At 55.0% G+C, this 21,746-nt stretch overlaps 1 long non-coding RNA gene across 1 annotated transcript; it reads right to left on the bottom strand.

Annotated features, from left to right (window-relative positions):
• Positions 1–1,531: 1,531 nt before the first annotated feature.
• LOC112672748 (uncharacterized) lies at positions 1,532–21,210 on the bottom strand. Its single transcript, XR_003144482.3, has 3 exons — positions 21,065–21,210; positions 18,514–18,584; positions 1,532–1,721 (listed from the first exon to the last, which is right to left on the bottom strand). It is a non-coding gene; the product is annotated as an uncharacterized LOC112672748 (long non-coding RNA).
• Positions 21,211–21,746: the final 536 nt, after the last annotated feature.

Raw genomic sequence — 21,746 nt, 5'->3', positions numbered from 1 at the left:
ACCCACACCTGGGTCTCACCCCTAGACCAAGGCTGGGGGTCAGGCTTCTGTATTCTCTAAAAGTGATGAAAATATATGCATCCAGGGTTGAGAGCAACTGCTTCAGAGTTTGAGAACCACTGGCTGGATCTTACCCAGGAAAGCAGGAAGCAAGAACCCGTGTCGGCTGGGACATTTCGGGGTGCAGAGCCCCCAGGATCCAGTGAACCACCTGCTGTCAGGCCGGCTTGTGCTACGGGCTGGGAGGATGGGTCAGGGGGCCTCCATACTATACTTCCAGGGCTTGGAAGCCCAGGCTGCTGCACCAGGCCTGGCCAGGGAGTTCCTGGGCAGCCCAGGAGGGGAGCAGGTGGAAGCAAATGAGGCAATTAGAGAAGAGTTTGAAAGAGTAAGGGAGCCCCGGGAATGAACACCGGGCCAAACGCAGGTCATCTCCTCCAGCTGATGAAGGGGCAGAGGGTGGAGGTCAAAATCTTCAATCTGGACAATAGTTCCTGGAGGCCAGAGGTCAATGGTCTGGAGACGTGTTTGGTTAGCATCACTGGGATGGGATGCCACAGGCATCAGGGTGGGTGGGGTGGGGTAGAGGCCAGGGATGTTGCAAAATCCCCCAAAACAAAGAATGACCCGGCCCCAAACGTCCATAGTGCCCAGGCTGAGAACCCTGGTTTAGAGCAGAGCTGGCTTAGGTGATGGAGGAGGGGTGTGCTGGGATCAGGGTCAGGGTCGGGGGACGGCCCAGGCTGAGTGGGGTCCTAAATGAGGATTCTGAACCTGGCGCTATGAAAGGAGCCATTTCTGGAAATTGGGAGTCCAAAGGATCAAAGCACTGGGTGGGTTCTGTGGAGGATGAGCATGGTGGGTGGAGGCGGGTCGGGGTTGGGGGGAACAGGGGACCTGCTGATGTGGCCCTGGGAGGCCAGTTAGCCTGCAGTTAAGGGGGCTGGAAAGTCCCTAATGATCTGGGAACCAGGAGCCCGATCAGTCCCGCCTCCTCGCCAGCACACCTAGAGGACAGACAAACCAGACCCTTGCCTTCAGGAGTTTCCAGCTCAGAGAAGGAATGGGGGCGCCCAACAGCAGAAACAAGATCCCAAGTGACAAATACAGGTTGGTTCCAGCTGGCTGGAGAGAGGCCCCAGTGGCCTGGGGCGGGGGGGGGGGTAGCGAGAAGCCCCAGAGGGGGGGTTCCAAGAAGAAGGGAAGGCTGGGACCAGGGCAAGTGAGGCCCGCAGATGCCTCAGCCCACAATTTAAGGATGCTCGGCCTGCGGACTTCCGAGGGACCTTGCTCCTTCCCTCTCATTCCTCCCCCTGGAATGACTCATCTCCCCCCCGTCTGTGCACATGCTATTTCCAAATAAGTTCCAACCCCCTCAAAGTTTCTGCTCAGCGTCTCCGCTTCCTTTCCTGGCATGACTTCTCAAAGCTGGCCTGCACTCCCTGCCTTCACCATGTCCCTTCTCATTCACTTCTTCGACCTCGATTTTTATGACGGGAAGACATGCATCACATCACATCACATTGACCGTCTTAAGCTTTTTTAAGTGTACAATTCAGCGGCACTGAGCACATTCGAATTTGCCACAATCACCAGCTGCCTGTTTCTGGAGTGTTTCCGTCCCTCCAGACGAATTCTGCAATGATGAGGTGGTAAGGCCTCAGATCCCTTCCTCCAGCCCCTGGGGATCTCCGCTTTGCTCGCTGTGTCTGAGAAGTTGCCTGTTGGAGAGACATCATGTGAGTGGAGTCGTGCCGTAGGTGGCCTCGGGGTCTGGCCTCCCCCACTCAACACCGTGTTTTAAGATGCCCAAATTCAAGCTTGACCTTCCTTCCCCCACCCTCATCGTGTCCATCCCCTTAGCCGTCAGCCCTCCCTGCCCTAAACAACCCCTAATATACTGTCTGTCGATGGATTTGCCTGTTCTGGACATTTTGTATAAATAGAATCACACAACGTGGGATCTTTTGTGACCGGCCCCTGCCATTCAGCGCGGCGTTACCAAGGTGTGTTCATGCTCTGGGGTGTCAGCGCTTCATCCCTTTCTGTGGCCAAATGATGTTGCATCACATGAATGGACCACGTTGTTTTTTGTTCATCCGTTCGTCCATTGAGGGACATTGGCGTTGCTTCCACCTTTGGGCGACAGTGAACAATGCTGCTGTGAACGTGGGTGTGCAGGTGTTTGCGTGGACATGTGTTCTCGCTGCTCCCGGGTGCGAGGCTCGGGGAGGGACCTCGGGCCATGGCGGAGCTCCCCATCCGACCACTTGGGGAGCTCCAGATTGTGGTCCAAAGCGGCTGTCCTGCCTCCACTCTAGTCTCTTTCAAATCTACTCTTCGCAGAGCAGCTGGTGTGATCTTTAAAAATAAACTTCAAATCATGTTTCTTCCTTCTTTTAAAATCCTTTGATGACTCCCCGCTATTCTTAAGATTCAATCCAAATGATTGACGGCAGCCCGCACCCCTGGGCCAGGCACTGCCTGCACCCCTGGGCCGTGCGGCTCACTCCGGCTCCCTCCCTGCTGCCCCGCAGACCTGGCATTGTCCTTCCGAAGGCGTCCTAATACCTCCCTCTCCCTCCAATGCTCCTGACACGCATGAGTCTCGGTGGCTGCAGTAACAAAACACCACACACTGGGTGCCTTAAAACAGCAGAGGTTGGTCCTCTCACGGTTCCAGAGGCCAGAAGGCTGAACCCGAGGTGTGGGGAGCCTCACCTTCTCTCTGAAGGCTCCTTCTTTGTCTCTTCCAGCTTCCAGTACTTGCCAGAAACTCTTGGCATTCCTTGGCTTGCGGCGGCACCGCTCCGATCGCTGCCTGCATTGTCTCATGGCCATCTTCCTGCCATCTTCCTTTGTGCATGGCACATCTCTTCTTACGAGGGCACCAGTCATATTGGATTGGGGGCCCACCCTATTCTGGTATGACCTCATATTAACTGATTACATCTGCAATGGCCCTATCTCCAAATAAGATCCTATTCTGAGGTTCCAGGAAACAGGCATGGGGGGGGGGGAACGTTATTTAACCTAGGATACCCCGTCCCTCATGTCTCAGCTCAAATTCCACCCTCTTCCCACTCACCCCCAACCCCAGTCGTCCTTTCCCACAGTACCTTTCTGACTCCTTTTCGGCCCCTCCACCTGCTATAATGAGGGTTGGTTTTTTGCTTCCTTACTCATTTCCCCTACTGATGTGCAAGCACTCTGGGCAGCCTCCTGGTCTACCTTACTCATCACCCTAACGCTGAAATCCACTGCCTGATCCAGTGCAACTTTTCAGGAAGGAGGAAGGAGGAAGGGAACACCAGGTTGGCCACAGGAGGAAGCCCGGACACAGTCCAGGCAGGGGCCCGTGAGCAGCCCCCCCAGTGCATGGGTGGTGACCCCTGACGCCCCAGCCCCTGGTGCGCCCGACGGTACCTACATCCCATCTCAACAGCCTACTGAGGCAGCCCTCAAGGGCAGGCTCCGGTCGTCCAGTGCCCGCTGCGCCACGCTGCACACGGACGCCAGATGGGTATTGAGAACACATGTGCGTAACTACGTGGGAGCCACCGTCTGAACTCCCAAGAGAGCAAGCCTCTCTCTGAGGCGTCAGTTGAACGAGAATGAGGCTCTACCAAAGCCCCTCGCCAGCATGAGGTCTGAGTCGATCCAAAAGCATCCTTTCCGTGCACAGGCACAGACGGGGGTCTGGTCCCGTCATCGCAGGCCACTTGGACCAAGGTGCTGAGGATGCCCCAGAGGCACGGTGCTGTACCTAGCACGGTGGTGCTCTCCGTCTCCTGGCTGCCTGCCTTCCTCTGCCCCTTCCGCGATGTAGGCGATGTGGAACTGCATGTGGCAGGGAATCTGCAGCCTCAGGGAGGCTGGGGCCGAATAGCACCCGCTCGGTGAAGTGATGTCTGGCGCCTGGCATCCTGTGGCTGCTCTTGGGTTTGAGAGTACCTGCCAACAGAGCGGAGACGGGAAGCCAAGGTGCAAGACTGCAAACGTGGCTCCGTTTCTCCCGCTTCCCTATCCCCTCAGCCTTCGCAGTGTGACTTCACAGCAAGAGACGGGGTCCACCTCCCACCCGTATGGCTTTGCCAGGGCTGCTGTGACAAAGGACCCTAACCTGGGTGGCTTCAACAACTGAATGTATTTTCTCACCTTTCTGGAGGTGACATGTCCAAAGTCAAGGTGTCAGCAGGGCCATTGAGGAGAGAAGCCATACCCTGCCTCTCTCCTGGCTTCCGGTGGCTGCCACCGCTCCTTGGCACCCCAGTCTCTGCCCGCGACTTCGCATGGCTCTTTGTCTCTGTGTCATCTCTTCTTATAGGAACCCAGACATTGGATTTAAGACTCATCCTAAATCCAGGATGATCTCATCTGGAGAACCTTAAATAACTTCATTACACCTGCAAAGACCCCAATTCCCCAGAAGGTCACATTCTGAAGTTCCGGGTGGATGTGAATTTGGGAGGGACACTGTTTAACCCGCTACGCCACCCTTTGACTCTGGATGGCCTCGTGTCCTGCTCTGGCCAAGAAAGACAATGTGGTAGAAACCACAGTGTTCAGTTCTACAGCCATGAAGCCTCTGCGCTTGCTGCTCTGGCTTTCTGAACCTGAGGCCACCTGTGGACAAACCTGACCAGCCCACAGAAGATGACGCCTGACATGGAGTGGGGCCCCGGTCATTCCAGCTGAGCCATCCCAGACCGGCCAGCCATTAGCTTGAGCTCTGAGCTCAGAGAAGCCTGGTCCACAAGGAAGACGACCCAGACCAACTGATTCCAGCCCAAATTAGAAACCTGTCAAGTCCAGACTGAATAAATAAATGGTTGTTGTTTGAAGCCACCAAGTTTGGGATTGTTACCCAGCGATAGATGATGGATTCACAAGATGTGATTGGTTTGGGGCAAATGGAGGAAGGTGATGCCATTTCTCGGGCTATACCATCCTCTAGCGACCGGGCAGTCTGGACACCTTCCGAGCCAGCTCGGGAACAATAACCAAGTCTACTGAATTCCCCAGCATGTGCAAACCACGACTGCTCCTAGCACCCTTTCATGGTCCCCTTCACCTGGAGCCATACACATGGTGGTGCCTCACGAAGGCATGGAGGTGGTGGTGGTGACAATCCTGATAGAAGCCACCATCAAAGCCACCAAGATTCAGGAAAAACATGAGCAACTGCCCACCAGCCTCCCGGTTAACTGGCTGCCTCTCCATCTTTAGGAGTGTGAGAAGAGGAATATTCCTTCTATACCTCAAAATCACATGGAAGCCAAGAAGTTGCCAGTTTGAAATCCCAGAGATGGGCGCCCACCCCGCCCCCCCGCCCCTCAACCTGGCCAGGGCCCAAGAGCCAGCCATCTGCGGGGGCCTCAAACATGCTGGCTAAAATTAATCACTTGCCTTGCAAGGGTACTTATTTTCTCCTTTATACCTGGAGAGAAATGGGCCATGAACTGGAAATTTCCAGAGCAGCGGGCTGAACTTTTTGTCTGAATGGGAACAACTTTCCTTTAAAGTGCAACCATCGGTACTGTTCAATTCCACCATTAAGGGACAATGGCCAATTTTCTGCGGACCCGGAATGTCGGTTTCGTCTAAAGAGTGAGCGTGTGGGGAATTTACTAACCTGGCTGTGATTGCCCATGAAAACAGGTTATTTAACAGGATTTAAATACTGTGCTCTGAAGCTCAACAGCAGCGCGGAGGCAGCTGGAGGATTGGAGTAGCATATTTCCCTTCTAGCTCTTAATGAGAGAAGGCAGGAAAGCGAGAGAGACAGGAAAGAACCAGAGCCAAAGAGATGGGCGGGACGACCCCAATCAAGAGAGAACACCTGCTCTTTTTAAGGGGATAGTGAAATCCGTGTGCCTTCATTCCATCACTTTTTCACTAGTTTCAACAAGTGTTTATTTGTGTTTTTTTTTTTTTTTAAGGATCAGCTGGGCTCAAGGCTCTCAGATGGTATTAAGCCAAAGCGGATGAATACCAATCTTTGTGGGCTTCCTGGAGGAGACATTTAGAGCCAATTCTTAAATGAATTATTTTGATGCTTCTGCTGCTTGTTCCCTACCGACCTCCTGCCTCCGCCTACCCTGCTGGCTTGCCAAATGAAGGAATGAATAGAAGATGAGCATTAGTGTCAGGAGGCCGGCTCTACCTATACGGACTATACTCTCGGGTTATGGTATAGCCTGGATTTTCTCATCTCTAAAAAGGGGACTGGGGACAACTGGGTGGCTCAGTGCTTGAGCATCTGCCTTTGGCTCAGATCGTGATCCTGGAGACCCGTGATCGAGTCCCACATCAGGCTCCCTGCATGGAGCCTGCTTCTCCCTCTGCCTGTGTCTCTCCCTCTCTCCATGTCTCTCATGAATAAATCAATAAAATCTTCAAAAAATAAAAAGGGGCTCATTATGCCTACCTCATAGGATTGTTTTCAGAATAGACCAAAAGTGTAGGTAAAGCTTCTGGCATGCTACCAGGCACACATGGGATGTCAGCAAGAGTCGGTTTCCCTTCTTTTCCCAATCAGCCTTTGCCAGGCTGCATTACCCCATTTCTAAAAGTGTGCCTAGGATTGTGTCCCTTCCCTCTACCAAGTTCGGGGGTGCCTTTGCCCTTAACAGCACTGTATGGCGGCTCGGAGTGAGGCCAGGGTCAGGCTTCCAGATTTGGATCTTCTCTCCGGACTCACCTGCTGTGAGAGATGTTCAGTGAGACACTGAGCCCCCTTCATTTTCTCAGATTCACATTTAACACACAGCACGTGCTTCACGGGGCCGTGAGGGTCGGGTGAGGCCAACCCCATAGGACCGTGTTCCCAGGGGCCTGGCACCTAGTATGTGTTCAAGAAACGAAGCTGCTGCCCACCGTCGTTAGGAACCGTGACCGCGAGTGCGGTGTTTTCCCGGAGGACGGCAAGTCTATTCTACACCTGCCATCGGCACGGAGATCTTTGTTCTTACTTGAAACGCAGAAGCGATGACAACCCTGCCCAAGCCCACCCCAGGGAGGCTGCTGGCCGCCTCCCCTGCCGAGCCCTGCAGCTTCCAAGTGGAGAGACTTTTTTACATCCACATGTAATTTGCCCAATTACTCCATCTGCTCACAACTTAGTCGGCCCCTCCAATGCACACAAAGAGCCTTTGAAGACGGACTGTACTGGGTGAGGAAACAGAAAATGCTCAATTATCTATACAAATGGCAGGGAAGAAACTCTCTTTCCTATTTGGCTCAAGAGTGTATTATATGACCGTTTTCTACCGCAGCTTTACCTCTGCCTTCTGTTTGGTTTGCTCTCATTTCAAAATGACTTTTCCCTTCCTGCAAAAGCACTGCCTGAGGTGGACAGGGGGAGCTGAAACAGGAGAGGGCAGGACGCAAGGATCGGGGAGCAGTCTGATGCCCCAACCACACCTCTTCCAAACCCCGGACCAGGATCCACGCACGGCCTGCGGGGATCTGTGAGCATGTGCACGTGTCGAGGATGGCAGTGGACGCCACGGCTGGAATATTGGCATTTCGAGGGTCTACGCGCACAAAGGAAAAGAATTCTTGAAATCAGAGCTACGCTATGAAAATCCAGGGTGTATGGCAACCATTATAGGTCCGGGGAATCTAATCTTGAATTCTAAATTTGCTGCAAAACAGAAAAATCAGTGGCAGTCTCCAGGCGCCCACGGAGAGCTGGGCTTTGCCATCAGACGTGACATTCTCTTTTCGTGTCACTCACTGCCCTGACCATCAATTATTTGCCACTATTATTTATTAATTAAGTGTCATTAATTATGGACACGCATTTGCCTAATGGGTGTCACCCCAGCTCTATGCTCTGTGCTGAGCTCATGATAGCAAAGGCTGTGAAGTGTCACGCACTTAGTAGATTCTCGGCACATTTGCCAAATGAGTGAACAAAAGTGTGTTCTTGGAAAGTGCTCTTTATCTCGGAAGGAAGCGGGCAGCAGAGTCAGGGCCAAGAAACCCCATTGTCCGGCTGAACCCATGAGTGGCACTCTCTGCAACTCTGGCTGCCATACTGTAGGCATCCAAGGGCTGTGGATTGGGGTGGAGGCATAGCGTGGCCTACCCCGAACCCCACCGCCAGGCACACTCAGAACTCCATCTGTCTCCTTCTTCTGGTTCCAGCGATGGAATCCGATGTGTTACAGAATCCAGAATGTGGTGAGAACCAGGAGTGTGGGCTCTGGTTGGGAAGACCGCCCACCCACTGCCCCGCCGCTCAGACCTCAGCCAGCCAGCAGGGACCGTGGTCTCAGCCCCAACCTTCTCCCCTGTTATTTCTCCTTCCTAGTCCCCGGTTCACACTAACACCTTTGCTCCCTCCTGAATTTCCAACCTCCCCTGTGTCAAGCCCCCAGCAAGAGGTATGGGTCTCTCTCAATAGCAAATCTCCCACCCGCCCCATGCTGGGGACGGATGGGGAAAGACACGGTGGATCTTGAACGCGGGCTGGGGAGAGGAAGGAGGGAGAACAAAAATGCATAGATTCACAAGGGAAAGCAATTATATTGAAACACGGCTATCAAAGTATTAAAAAAAAATCTGTAGCAATTTGTAGTTTAAAAGCCGAATACATGGTAATTCATGTGCTCTTTTATTAACACATTAAAAAACAAGATCTAGCTACCAGGCTAATAACTATCATAATTTCAAAGTAGTGATGAGCATAAACAATATTTTGAGATATCTGCCACACTGTAATATGATATGAAAATATCTGTGTTTTCTGTTGGTGCAAAAGTCTCAAATGCCGCTGCTGTTCTGTGGTTTGTCACCTGTACTCGTAATTAAAGGAAACGCTACATTTTATTGAAGGTTAATGGAAATAAGGATGTATATTTTTCCCCATTCAAGTTCGCAGACCCCTCCCGCCCCCCTAATTCTTATCGAGGGCCCCAAGATACAAGCCCACCTCAGGTGAGTTGATCTTTTGTGGTTCGTGCACGGTCTCCTTTGTGACAGAGAGAGAGCGCCTTTAGCCTTGGGAGGCCCCAGGAGGTCTGGGTGGGGCTGGAGAGATGACCATTCCCATCATGGAAGAATGAGTGAACTCCCCAGGTTATGGTTTATCTGCTCGATTCAAAATAGTTACCAAGCACCTGAGGATAAAGACACCAGCTGCTCGGAGCTCCAGTCTCTACCCAGCAATACAAATGTCTGTTCTCATAAATCCAGGGCCACAAGCAGACAGTGTGAGAGGGGCCTCCCTCCGGATCTGCCTCTATCAGCTCTCTCATTGGCCCCCCGGGGCCCTCTCTACCTGTGACCAGCCGCATCCCAGGGGCTGCCAGAGGGGGGATATGCTTGCGTCCTCTTGCAATCTTCTGCAAGCCACGCCTGGGCCTGGGTCCCAGAGCCCTCAAGCCCTAAAGGCTCAGTGTTGGAGGAGACCTCAGCCTTCTCAGGCCAGCCCCATCACTTTACACCCAGGCACGCTCAAGCTCTGGCATGTCAGGATACTGGCCCAGCCCACCCAGGTAATGGCGGGCATAGGCTCGGAAACGTATTTCGTGGCATCCCACCCACCCCGGGCTCCTTCCACTCTGCCTCTGAGAAACCAGGGAGGCTCCTGAAGCCTGAGACTTGTCTGAGCTGGTTTCCTCTCTCTGCTCACCGGCCTGATCCATCACCTGGAGTAGTAAAATTCATAGCATTTTCAGGCCCCCTCTCAGCCTGCTCCAGACACAGTCCTATTGCCAGCCTCCCCCTGGCTCTAAGCCACCATGGGGGAGGACAGAAAGTTCCACCCCCTCTCCAAGGTGGAAGGGGCAGGGGCAGGAGGAGCCCAGAGACAAGGGTCTTCTCCATCAGCACCTTCTTTGCCTGGCTGTCAGCCTCACCCAGCCCTCCACCCTGCGTGAACCAGCTCTCCAGCTGCCCCCCTCCCTGGGCTCCTGAGGAAGGGTGGGTGGACACAGGTGTCAAGGACAGTGCGGGAGACAAGCAGTCTGCCTGGCAAGAGTGCTGGGCACTCAGGGTCCAGGAGCTGGAGGGGGGTGGGAAGTGGGGGCGGTGCCAGGGAAGCTTGGCAGGGTGCTGGAGCAGAAGGATGGAAGGGTAAGAGGACTTCCAGGCGGTTGGGCATGTCACATAATTACAGGAGAAAAATTAGGCCAGAGCCTGGCTCTCTCTGCCTCTGTCTGAGTGATCATCGCCCTTATTATAAAGCAACTAATTATTAGCCTGGTTCATTAGCAATTATAAATCTCTAACTCCAGAACTTCATTAAAAAAAATGACAAGTTAGCACTTAATTATTTTTCCAACTCCCTGGATCATGCACAGTTAACACACCCAGTCCCCATCATTCTTAGGAGCGCTGCTGGCTCTCAGGTACTTGGGGACCCGTCCCTGCTTTGCTCCCCACCCAGAAACCTGGGTGTCCCGGCACGGTTATGATCAAACGCCCTAAGTGGAGACGTGGCGGTGAGCTCTCCTCTCCTTCTGCTTCCCAGTAAAAATAGAAACAACACATATACTGAGCATTTCTGAGTGCCAGGTGTTTGGCATGACTTGTCACATTGAAGTCTCTCCGTAACCGTGTGGAGCTGGTATTGTTCATCTCCGCGTTCCTGACGTAGAACCTGAGGTCATGATGCCTGTCCTGTGTGTATAGGTCACAAGAGGCCAGGCCGGGTTATGGCCCAGGTTGGCCTGACTCCAAATCTGTACCTTTCACCTCTGCTGCTTGTTCAGCCATAGCTCTGTGATGGGAAGACTGGCTCCGATGAAGGAAGGGCCCTGGGTAGGGGATGGCCGGGACCCTCTACATCTAAATGCTCCCTAAGGCCTACCTGGCGAGGGAAAGCTAACCCAGGCAAATAAGTTATAAGGCTCGAAACCAGAGAGCGTTAACAAATACTAGTAAGTCCCACCAGGATGCGGAGCTGAGTCTAGAGGGTTTCATGAATGAAGTTCATTTCTCTCATCTCAGACCCAGGAAGGCTTCCCGAAGGAGGCGGACCCTCCGAGTCAGGGCCAGGTGAATAAGCAGATCAGTGAAATCGCAGGGAGGGTGGGATGAAACCTTTGATTAGCAGCTTGGGGGAGCAGCGAGGGGGCACAGCTGAGTAGCAATAATCATGAGACCGCGCTCTAAGGTGGTTGGTTACCTGCGGGGCTTATGCATCCCTGAGAAGCATGTAAGTCTGGGCTCAGAGACAAATTACCGAAACAGTCTGGATGTGGGCTGACCCCCGCCGTGAGGCATGCCTCAAATGCTCTGCAGGCACCGACTGATTTAACTTTCACACCAACCCAAGTATCATCCCCGTTGTGCAGGAGGGGAAACTGAGGCATGGGTCAGTGGTCATGTGTCCTGGGAGTAGGGGGGTCAGGATTTGAACTAGCTGGCCTGGCTCCAGGGTCCCCCGATCTTAACCACCAAGCTATACTGTGTCTTGGTGATGAAACTGAGCCCCGCCTAGAGGGTGGGAGGACAACGGAGGAGGCTTTCATGGCAAAACCCTGGCTTCATGTGGTGCTGACACGCACTGAGGTCTGGCCAGCGTCCCCGCGCGCCACCACTGGAGCCTACTCCCCTCCCATGGGATGTTCCTTGGGACAACAAGGAGACCCAGGAAGAGAAGTGAGCTCCTGGGGTGAGACCCTCCCTGAATCTGAAGCACCCCTGGGGGCCCATGAAGACATGGAGCACAGCATCCTCTGTTGGCCACTGGGAACATGCCCCCAGAGAAGCCCAAGCCAAAAGGAAGCTCAAGTTAATGGGCCTCCTGGCCCAATATTCCTCTAGGGAGAAGCTCCAAGGAACTCATGGCTTTGAGAACAAGGAGCAAGTGGAAAAAGGGATAAAGATGAGCTGACTCCACTGATCCTCAAAGGCATCTCTCAAGTTCAGGACTGACAGCCTAGGAAGGCATCCTGGAGTCAGGTCACCCAGGCCGGGGATGCGGGACATTCTTGGCAAAGCAGAAACTTTGTTTCCTAAGCATGAGGACTGAAGGAAGGGTCAAGTGTGAGCCCCGTTGGGTGGGGCCGGCGGTGTGGTGGTGACAGCTGAGCCGTAGAACTTGGCAAGCGGCACAGATGTGATCTTTGAGGGTGAAGGCAGCACCAGGGGGCTGAGAACCACAGAACACTTTGACCCAGTCAGGATCAGCCAGGAGGGTCAAGGTGCTAATGGGTTGCCTCTCCTCTTAGTGAGCTCCCCGGCCACCAAGGTATTCAAGAGAGGCTGGGGACCCTCCCTCCCTAGCCCCCCCCCCCCACTCCCCAGTGGCAGGAATCAAGCATGAGATAGGGGTAAGACTACATCATGATAACCCACAATCTGATGAGGTGGGTCCCATCCTGAGCCCATTTTCCCCGAAGGCACAGAGAGGTTAGGTAACTACTCAAGATCACACAGGGCCAGTGCTTCCTGCGGGCTGACCCTGACTGTATGGCAACCCTCTGTATGGCAACCCCATACCGGACTTGAAAGGCTTGACCGGGCCTAAGATGCTTGGGTTCTGTTAGAAGGCCCCCCACCGTCCAGAGAGGCTGGAGTTCCTCGCCGCTTCCTCCGCTGGCCAGGGTGGCCTCACCCGGAGAATCCAGAGGGCATTCCCTGGCTCAGGGCAGGTCAGAGGGGAGCCAGGCTCTGTGCTCCTGGGCTCCTCCCGGAAGCTTGCAAGACATTCCCTTCCCACTGAAGACCGTGCACCCTGCACACTCCCCCCACCAGCCACCCGTGCTGTCAAGTAGGGTTTACAGAAGCCTCGGCAGGTGATGCCTTCCTGTCTGGGAACAGCACCTCTCAGCAAACTGACAGGTAATTGGCCCCTAAATCCCCCAGGAGACACGAGGAGGATGAGGAAAAATTACGGCTGTGGAACTGAGTCTTAAAAACTATATCACCTTTGCTGACAGCGTAATTACTCCTTTTTCTTGAGATTTAGTGCAGATCTCCAATCCTTAAACAGTTGAGGGAGATTTTAAGGGCTCTTTATTTTCCGTTCTCTCCTTCCCCTCAGTCTACGGAAGCTGGATTCCCTGCCCTGGCCAGGTTCTCGCCTCTCCTAGGAAGCAGAATGACCCTGCCTGGCCGTGCGGAAGGCCACCCCGGGAGGGGACGGTGGAGGGACCAGGAGGAGGGGCCTTGAGGCAGGATTGACTGGTTGGGTCATCCTGGGGCAGGAAGCCTCGAAGTCCTGAATGAGCCCTGGCCACTTATTTGCACATAAAGGGAGGTCCCTGGGCTTCCAGGGGCGCTCCCCTATGGATGATGAGGCCGAGGCCCATCCATGGCCCCTGGGTCTGCCGCAGAGGCCACCGGCAGATAGGTCCATCCTCCGACCCCCCCCCAACTGCAGGATGAACCCCAGGTCCCTGCAGCGCTAACCCTCTCACAAACGCATGTACCCCCTCATGAGATTTCCTTCCTCCCCATTTCACAACCCCTGCCCCTTACCTACTTCCTGGGTCAGCCCCTTAATAAACCACCTGCTCCCCATCCTCATCTCAGGGCCTGTTTTTGGGGAAACCCAAGCTACTGAAGGCCCCCTCTCCCACAGCCTGGCCAGAGTGCTGGATGGGCACTGACTTCTGTTTGGAAGAGGGTGTTCTCTGGATGAAGAGGGACAGTTTGGGTGGTCCCGGGGGCTCTGGTCTCACCAGCTGTGATGTCCTCGAGAGATGGTGGCCCTTCTCCCAAAAAGTAAGGAAAGGGGTTTAGGGACCTGAATTCTGGAAGGCCCAGGAGCGGTCACCCTTTCTTCTGCCTCTGGGTCTGTGTGCCAGGGTCCTCGGCGATCTTTACTAGGAGGGGAGATGCCTTCACTTCCCCTGGGCTGTGGGCCTGGGATTTGGGGTCCCTGACGAGCACAGTCCTGCTGCCCCAGAGTCCAAGGGGCTCAGGAATCAGAATGTGGGTTTTATCTTTCAGTGGCTGTCAGGACAGCAGTCCAAGAAGTGGAGGCAGAGTGTGGGTGCAGATAATCCTGGGCCGACACTGGCATGGAACCAGATCTCTCCTGCGATCCAGAGACTGCAGGAGGGTGAGGGTCCATCGCCAAAGGCCAGTTCAGGGGGACAAGAAAGCATGCCAGGGCCAACAGATCTAAGCCAGCTCGAGAAAGCATGGTTGACAACTCCTGCACGCCAAGGTTGGCACTAGACTTGGCACCAGACTCGGGTGCTCATGGAGACACCTCGGGGAAGCAGGAGCTGAGCGGAAATCTCTGTTTCCCGAAGCAGGCAGGGCGGTGCCTGGGCTAGGGGGAAAATTCTTTGCACCCTTAGACCTTCCCAGCCTGGAATGTCCATCCAACAAGCCCCTTCTCAGCCTGGAATGTCCCCTGGACATGTCCATCCAACAAGCCCCCATCCAACAATGTCCAACAACAAGCCCCCTGGAATGTCCATCCAACAAGCCCCCATCCAACAATGTCCATCCAAGGGGCCCTGGGGGTGACAAGTAGAAGCTGGCTGCCCACTCTCAGCTCTTGTGGCATTTTTTTTTAAAAGTAGGCTCCGTGCCCCTAGGATGGAGCCCAACGTGGGGCTTGAACTCACGATGCTGATATCAAGCCCTGAGCTGAGATCAAGAGTCAGGATGCTCAAGGGACTGAGCCACCCAGGTGCCCCTCCTGTGACATTTCCATGTGATCTCATCACTAGCAGCCTCCCCGCCTCATCAAGCCCCCTCGACACTGCCCTCCAAAAGCCCCTCTCCTGGGGGAGAATGCCAATAACCGATCTTTACGGAGTGCCTCCTGTTTACCTGGCAGCGTTCTGACCATTTTACATCTATTAATCACTTGGTCCTCCAAGCAGCCCCCGAGGAAGGGGCTGCTTATTATCCCTGCTTCACAGAGGAGGAAGCAGAGATGTGCAGAACCCACTCACTTCATGGCAGAGACAGGGTAGGGACTCAGGCGGGCAGGATCCAGGGTGGGCTTGTAACCACTACTAGTCTACACGTCCTTGGAAAGGATCTCTGAACTCAGGACCAGGATCTTGGAAATCGGCGTCACCGCCCCCCTCCCTTGGCTGCTCTCTGCTTAGATGGGGGTTACTTTTCCCTGGGTGGGTGCGATGGTTCATCCTGTGTAGGCTTGCCTGGGCCACAGGGCGAGGCGGTGGGAGGTGGAGGCGGTGGAGGATGCCCAGACATCTGGTCAACCATCATTCTGGGTGTGTCTGCGAAGCTTCTCCGGGTGAGATTACCATTTGAATCAGTAGACTGAGTAAAGCAGATGGCCCTTCCTGATGGGGGTGGGCCTCATCCAATCCACTGAAAATCTGAATAAGACAAAAAGGCTGAATAAGAGGGGCCTCCTCCTGCCCGCCTGTCGGATCTGCAACATCAGCGATTCCTGCCTTGAGACTCAACCGAAACACAGGGTCCTTCTGGTCTCCAGCTTGCTGCTCAAAGGCTGCAACGCACTCCATCGGCTCTCCTGGTTCTCGGCTTTCAGACTCAGCCCGCCACTACCCCACGTGTCCAGCGCGCAGACTCCAGGTCTTGGGAATTCGCAGCCTCCTCAATCGTGTGCGCTAATTCCTCATAATAAATCTCCCTATGCACACACGCACACACACACTCGTGTGTACACATGTATAACCGTACACACACTGTTGTTTGGTTCCGCAGGTTCTGTTTGCCTGTAGAATCCTCTGCAGAGTGCATGGGGGTTGTGTACTTTGCATCACGAGCCCCAAAGGTCTCTTCCTCGGGGCCCCCACCATTGCCCCGGTCGATGGAATGCCACTGGCAGAGGCCCGCCTTGGGGAGATGCGGTGGGAAGGTGCAGCCAGAGGTCTCCCTGGGGTTGACTTAAGTCTCTAGCACTGGACAGATCAGAACTGGAGAACACAAGTACAAATGGATTAATTTGCACTGTCCAAAATCCAAATCCCCTACCTGTGTTTGGAGAAAAGTCCCTAGCATCGGATCTCAAAGTGCCAGGGACTCCCTTTGCCAGCCTCCCTTGCTCACAACCAGACTTGGCGATCAGAAGCACCCTTTAGGGACTTTGCATCTGGAGTTGGCCACACAGACAAGCAGGACGAGGGCAGAGTGTGTGGTGGTGAGGTGGGGGCATAGGGATGGGGAGTAGTCACCATCCGGTTCCCAGAGGACAGCCATTGTGTGGTGGCTTTGGTGGCACCCTGATTCCAATGCCCCTGGGGCTCTGTGGAGGTGGGTGGGGGATCCTCACCAGACCAGTCCCAAGGTGTGATGTTGGCCGCAGTTCTGGAAGCATCACCATGAAGCTTAGCTTGCTTTTTTTTTGCCGCTTAAACCAGCCAGCATCAGCCTCTGGAACCTAGAACACTGCCTGACGTAACCCACGTGGACCTGGCACTCAACATCCTACCCCGGTGATCTTCCACAGCTTCTGAGGCCAGTAGGTTTACGGCCCCAAAACTGAGGCTCTGAAAAGCTAAGTAATTTCCCCTGAAGTCACAGAGCTTTGGGGGGGAGCTAGTGTGCAAACTCTTAGTGGCTCAAGGCCTGCATTCCAACCTGCCATGATCCCCAGGCCCATTTCTCCCTGGACTCTTTCCCCATCCAGCAAGGGAAGTGGGGAGGAAGAGCCACTGTGCGGAGCTGGACCTGGGAGCCAAATCGTTTGTGAGCTGGATGCTTTCCTCCAAGCCTTCAATGAGGTGTCGGCACCTCCTTAACTCCAGCCGTGGCAAGAACGCAACCGTAATATATATTCACCAGCTGGAGATGAAAAGTGGCGCGATGCTTGGCCGTTAATCCTAAATCGGGCGCTCCACGTGGCATCTGACAAGCCTGCGTTAATGCAGAGGTGCATTAGTGCCACGGCGCCGGGAGTGGGCCCCAAAATCATGGCCAGGGCCACATTTCACCAGCTGCCCTTACGTCCCAATGGCTACATCAATATTTCGTGGCTGCCTCCGTGGCTGGTGACAGATACATTAATGAGTCGGCCCCGAGCTGCAGGACATGCACCCCGAGAGAAAACAGAGTTTAAGAGATTAAAGCACTCCACCTCCCTTCCCGCACCCCAGGTGGCGAGTTGAAAGCCTCTTCCCTGGCGAGGGTGAGCGGAGACAGTCATTTTTCTGGCATTGATCCGTGGGTTTTTCATCTGCCAGGCACTTTGCAGGGAGCGGCCGGAGTGAGGAGTGTGCAAGATGAATCCGGAAGGCCCAGGAGGGGCCAGGTTCAGGGTATATGGATGCAGAGAGTGCTGCTGGTGGGGGGGGGGGGAGGCGGGTGGCCACAGAGCACTGGTTTGTGAGTTTTACAGATCACTGGAGCCCCAGGGAGGTGGGAGAAGGAGGAAGCTGCAGGCCATGCACGGCCCCATGTGGCTGGAGTCAAGCCGAAGGTATCGAGGTCAGAGCATCCAGAAGCAGTCTGCATTCCAGGCACAGGCCCCCCACTCTGCGTCCCCACTGCAGCTCTCCATCCTGCCCGCCTCCGACCCCTCCGTGCCCACGCTCGGGGCTCATTCACTCCGCTGCTTACTGGGCCCCTCTCTTCCGACCTCTGATCTCTGACCCTCCTCACTGCCTCTGGCCAGTAGCTTGGGGTCCCCCCAGCAGGTGCCAGCTCTCTGGATGTGAGAGGCCACCCAGGGGGTCTGCTCCCCATGCTCAGGGGCCACCCAGCACCTCCGGAGCAGGGCTCACGGCTGCCTGGTCCCCCTCCCTCCTCTATCTCCTGCAGAAAGCCCTTTGGACTCCAGCCTGAGCGCACACACATTTGGTATCTGTCACTTCAAAGCGACAAGCCCCGGGCGGGTTACTTAGATTCTCCAGGCTTGGACTTCGTGGACAGTGCAGTGAGCGGTGGCCGCCTTGCAGAGTTGTAATGAGGTTCCATGAAACGGGGACAGAGTGACCGATGGATGCTGTTGCGTTGGCCAGACCGGAAGGTTGCAAGCTGTTTGCAGAGCTCCTCTGCTTCTCTCCGAACCCCAAAGGCTTTGAAAAGTTGAAGGAAGGGAGGGAGGGGAGGTGGCTTTCTCTGCTGGGGATCGGAAATTGCACCTGGGACAGACACAGCATGTATGGGACAGTGGGCGGCTCTTCAGTCCGGACGTCAGATCCACAGAAGCAGGATTCTGGAGCTGGAGGGGGCCTCGAGGACGTGGCCGTGCCCCCCCACCCAGGTGTGAAAGAGAGACACAGGCCACTTTCTCCAGGTTCCTGGGGACGGGGAGCCTCCATCGGACTTATTTGTCTGCTCTAACTGATCCCTAGCAGGCTCCCAGACGTTGGTTCACTCTCCCCTTCTGGGGAGAGTGTGTGTGCCCTAAAGTAGGCCAGGGAGGGCCGGGGGCCGCCCCAGGGACCTGGTGTTTGCCCTCACCCATCTGAGAAGCAGCGATGGAAAGGCCAGAGAGATGCCCCTTACCCTGACCCCCACTCCAGGCCTGCTGCTCCCCGTGGTTCCGGAGGCCTCCGTCTTCCTCTCTGTCCTGCTCAGCCTTCTGCAGGCTCTTGAAGCCCAGAGCCAGATGCACCCAGGGCCAAATCCCACCACGTACTCCCACGTTACCTTGTGTAGGATCACGCCTTTTTTCTCTCGACTCTGAGGTAGGGACAATGACACCAACCTGCTGCGTGGCCCTGCAGAGAGGATTCAATGAATTCGTTTATGTCAAGTGCTTGGGATAATACTCGGGCCTGTAGGCGTGAGGCGTTATGATTCACGCCCAGCGACCTCTTGGAGACCATCCCTGCCTGAAGCCAGGCCCGGCTGCTGCTCTCGGCACGGGGAGGGAATGTTCTGCTGCTAATCTTAGTACCACCTCTGCCTCGCTGTGGGGCACAGGCTGGGCCCTGAGCATCCCCTTCCTGGAGCTTGTCGGCACCCCGGCCACAAGCAAGAGCAGGGCATGAAAGAGCCTCGTGTTCTTCAGGGAGAAAAAGGAGGATCAAAGTCAGCTTGCTATTATTCACCCTCCGCTAGGGAACCACTGTGGCAGACAATGTGGGAGGAGCAGGTGGGGAGCTCAGCGTCCCATGCCAGCCTCTGGGCAGGCAAAGGGCACTGCATTCCACCCTCCACGGGAACTAGTGTTTTGTCTTTCCCAGACTTTGAAGAACTTCCTCCTGAATCCATCAGGGTTCTGATTGAGGGAATGTTCTAGAAGGATATGGAGGTGCACAGAGTCGATGGGAGAATGTAAAAAAATACTTGGGTAAGTACGAAGCAAGGGGGTCCTGGAGGCCCGGGCAGCAGGATCCATCTGGCTGTGTCATTTCTGCCACCAAGGTCTCTGGACACAGCTGCTGTTCAAACAAATTCTAACTGGGTCTTCGTGTTTTCACCAGGCGCTCCGAAGGTTGAGCCGGAATGTATGACTGGCCAAGCTGGGTCAACCGGCTTGGCCCTGGCTGTCAGGGTATGGTCACACCTGGTCACCCTGACTGGCCCTGGTTATTGGGGGGAAGGAGAGGAGTGGGTGGAGCAGAGCTGTAGTTTGCACCCCTGCCCTCGATGTGGGGCTACCCCAGATGCACAAACTCTGCTGCTCGCCCTTGAAGCTTTCCCAAATCCTCCTCCCCAGTTCACCTGTGCTCCGCTCAGGGTCAGTGTCATTCTAGCAACTTCCCCGAGTCCTTTGCTCTAGGGCGGACTCTTTGAAACCTCCCCAGGGCGGGAGGATGGCAAGGATGGGCATTATTACAGAGCAATATTCTGAAGGAGAAGAGAGCCATTTGGGCAGGAAGATGGAGTCAGTGAATTTGGCTTGTCTCCTTGTAGTGGGGGCAAGATTGATGGTATTCATAAATACTCTCGGTGATCCTGAGCTCCGGAGCAGGCTGCAAATGGCTGTGAAGGAGTCCCTTTGACCTTCCCTCCACCCACCACCACCACCGCCGCCTCCCCCACCACCACCCACCCAGCCCAGACACCACCCCTTCTTTCCTATGTGACCCATTGTATGTATTTAATGGAGGAAATCCTAGGGGAAGTGGGCTCTGAGAACCTGCTACTGCTGAACATGGTGGGGACCTCAGTGTCCCCAAGCCCGACCCAACCCTTTCAAATGACTTTCCATCTTTCACCCAACCCCACTCTGAGGCGGGGGCGTCCCCCAAAATGCCTCCCTGGGGTGGCCCCGGGCTTCTAACTCCATCCCCAGCATGGAAGCCTGTCTCTCCCCACCACAACCCACACCCAGCACAGCCTGTCCTGTCCCCATTGACTGATGAGAATAATTGGTGCCCGTCCTCCACGGACCCTCTCTGTGTGGGTCTGCAGACAACGGATTTCACATTGATTTAAAGCCTGTGTCATGCTGGCTTAAAGAAAAATCTCCGCAGAAATTAACTAGTTTAACATTTGGGGGACACTCGGCAGAACCTGCGGCTCTCATTACAGAGGCTGCGCCGTTCCCCCAGGAGAGGAGTGGAGAGGAGAAGACAGGTGCCCGGGAAGTTTGGGCCGCTCCCCTGAGAAGGGCAAAGCCGACACTGCCATGTGACTTGCCCAAGGGCAACCAGGGCATCGCTGCACCGGCCTCTGAGCCCCCCGCTTCCGAGGCAGGATGAAAGTGGTCTCACTGGTGATTTGCTCTCTGCTCGCTCACGCCTCCAGCCAGCGGCCAGACAACCCCTGGCGCGTGCCCCAGTCTAGCTCTTACTCGTCCACGGCCTGAATTGTTTTGCCAGCTGCCCAGATGATCTTCCTGTGTCCAGGCTCTCCCTCGTCCCTCCACGCCGCGCCCCCTACACTGCCACAGGGCAATCTTCCCCAACACGTAGCAAACCAAGTCACCCTCTCGAAGAAAGCCCCGGAATGTCCCTATGCTGCCTGCAGGATACAGGTCCTCGCTGCCAAGTGAGGCATAAACTGCTCTTCTCTTGGTCCTGCCGAGGTCCCCAGCCCACGTCCAGTACTCCCCAGCTCCAGGATTTGGAGACTTGGCCACACTGATGTTTCATACGACCCCACATGCCCTGCCCTCTGCCCACAAGGCCCACTGGCTCCAGAGCTGCTGGCAAATTTGCCTCCCTCCCCAAACCCCGAAGGCCAATGCCAATTCCTTGGGGCCTCCTTCAGAAGGGATCGAAGCTCTCCCCTCCGTATGCTTTCTTACCTTCCTATACATTCGGTCCACGCACGTTTGGTCGCTGTTAATTTACACCTGAGGACTACGTGGGGAGCGAGGGCCAACAGAGGTGAGGCCCACCCCTGCACAGCGCCTGGCTCCCAGGCTGTGAAGGCGGCGCTGTGTTAAATCACAAAGGGCTCCCAAGGGGCTCTCCCTCTCCTGGGAGACAGGGTCTTCTGCTGTAGGGGGAGAAGGGGGTATCATTGTGGTGGCTTGTTCACCAGCAAGCCACGCTCAGCTCTTCAGTACGTATTTGGGGTGCAACTTTGTTAGGTCCCTTACATGCATCACTTCATCAAACCCCGCAGTTCTCGGCCTTACCTGGGAACCTATCAGGAATGCACATTCTTAAGTCTCTCCCCAGACCCACTGGCAGACTCTAGGGGAGGGCAGCCTGGCTGTGTTGAACAGATCCCCCAGGGAATGCCAATGCACATGTGGGGGATGGAGGCAGATTACGATCCCAATTCTCAGGGAGGGCACAGGCTCCTTCATATTGAGTAACTCATCCAGGATCCCACAGTGAGGCCAGGTCTTGACTGGGGCACGTGGTAGGCTGCATCATAGCCCCCTGAAAGATATTGTGGCCAAGTCAGACCCCAAACATGAGCTAATATGGAGAAAGCACCTTTGCAGATGTGAGCAAATTAAGGAGTTTGAGACTAGA

The sequence above is a fragment of the Canis lupus genome, chromosome 9, assembly GCF_003254725.2.
Source record: "Canis lupus dingo isolate Sandy chromosome 9, ASM325472v2, whole genome shotgun sequence".
In the NCBI taxonomy this organism is placed as follows: Eukaryota; Metazoa; Chordata; class Mammalia; order Carnivora; family Canidae; genus Canis; species Canis lupus.
The sequence above is the reverse complement of the archived record's forward strand: the minus strand, read 5'-3'. Positions and strand labels throughout refer to the sequence as shown.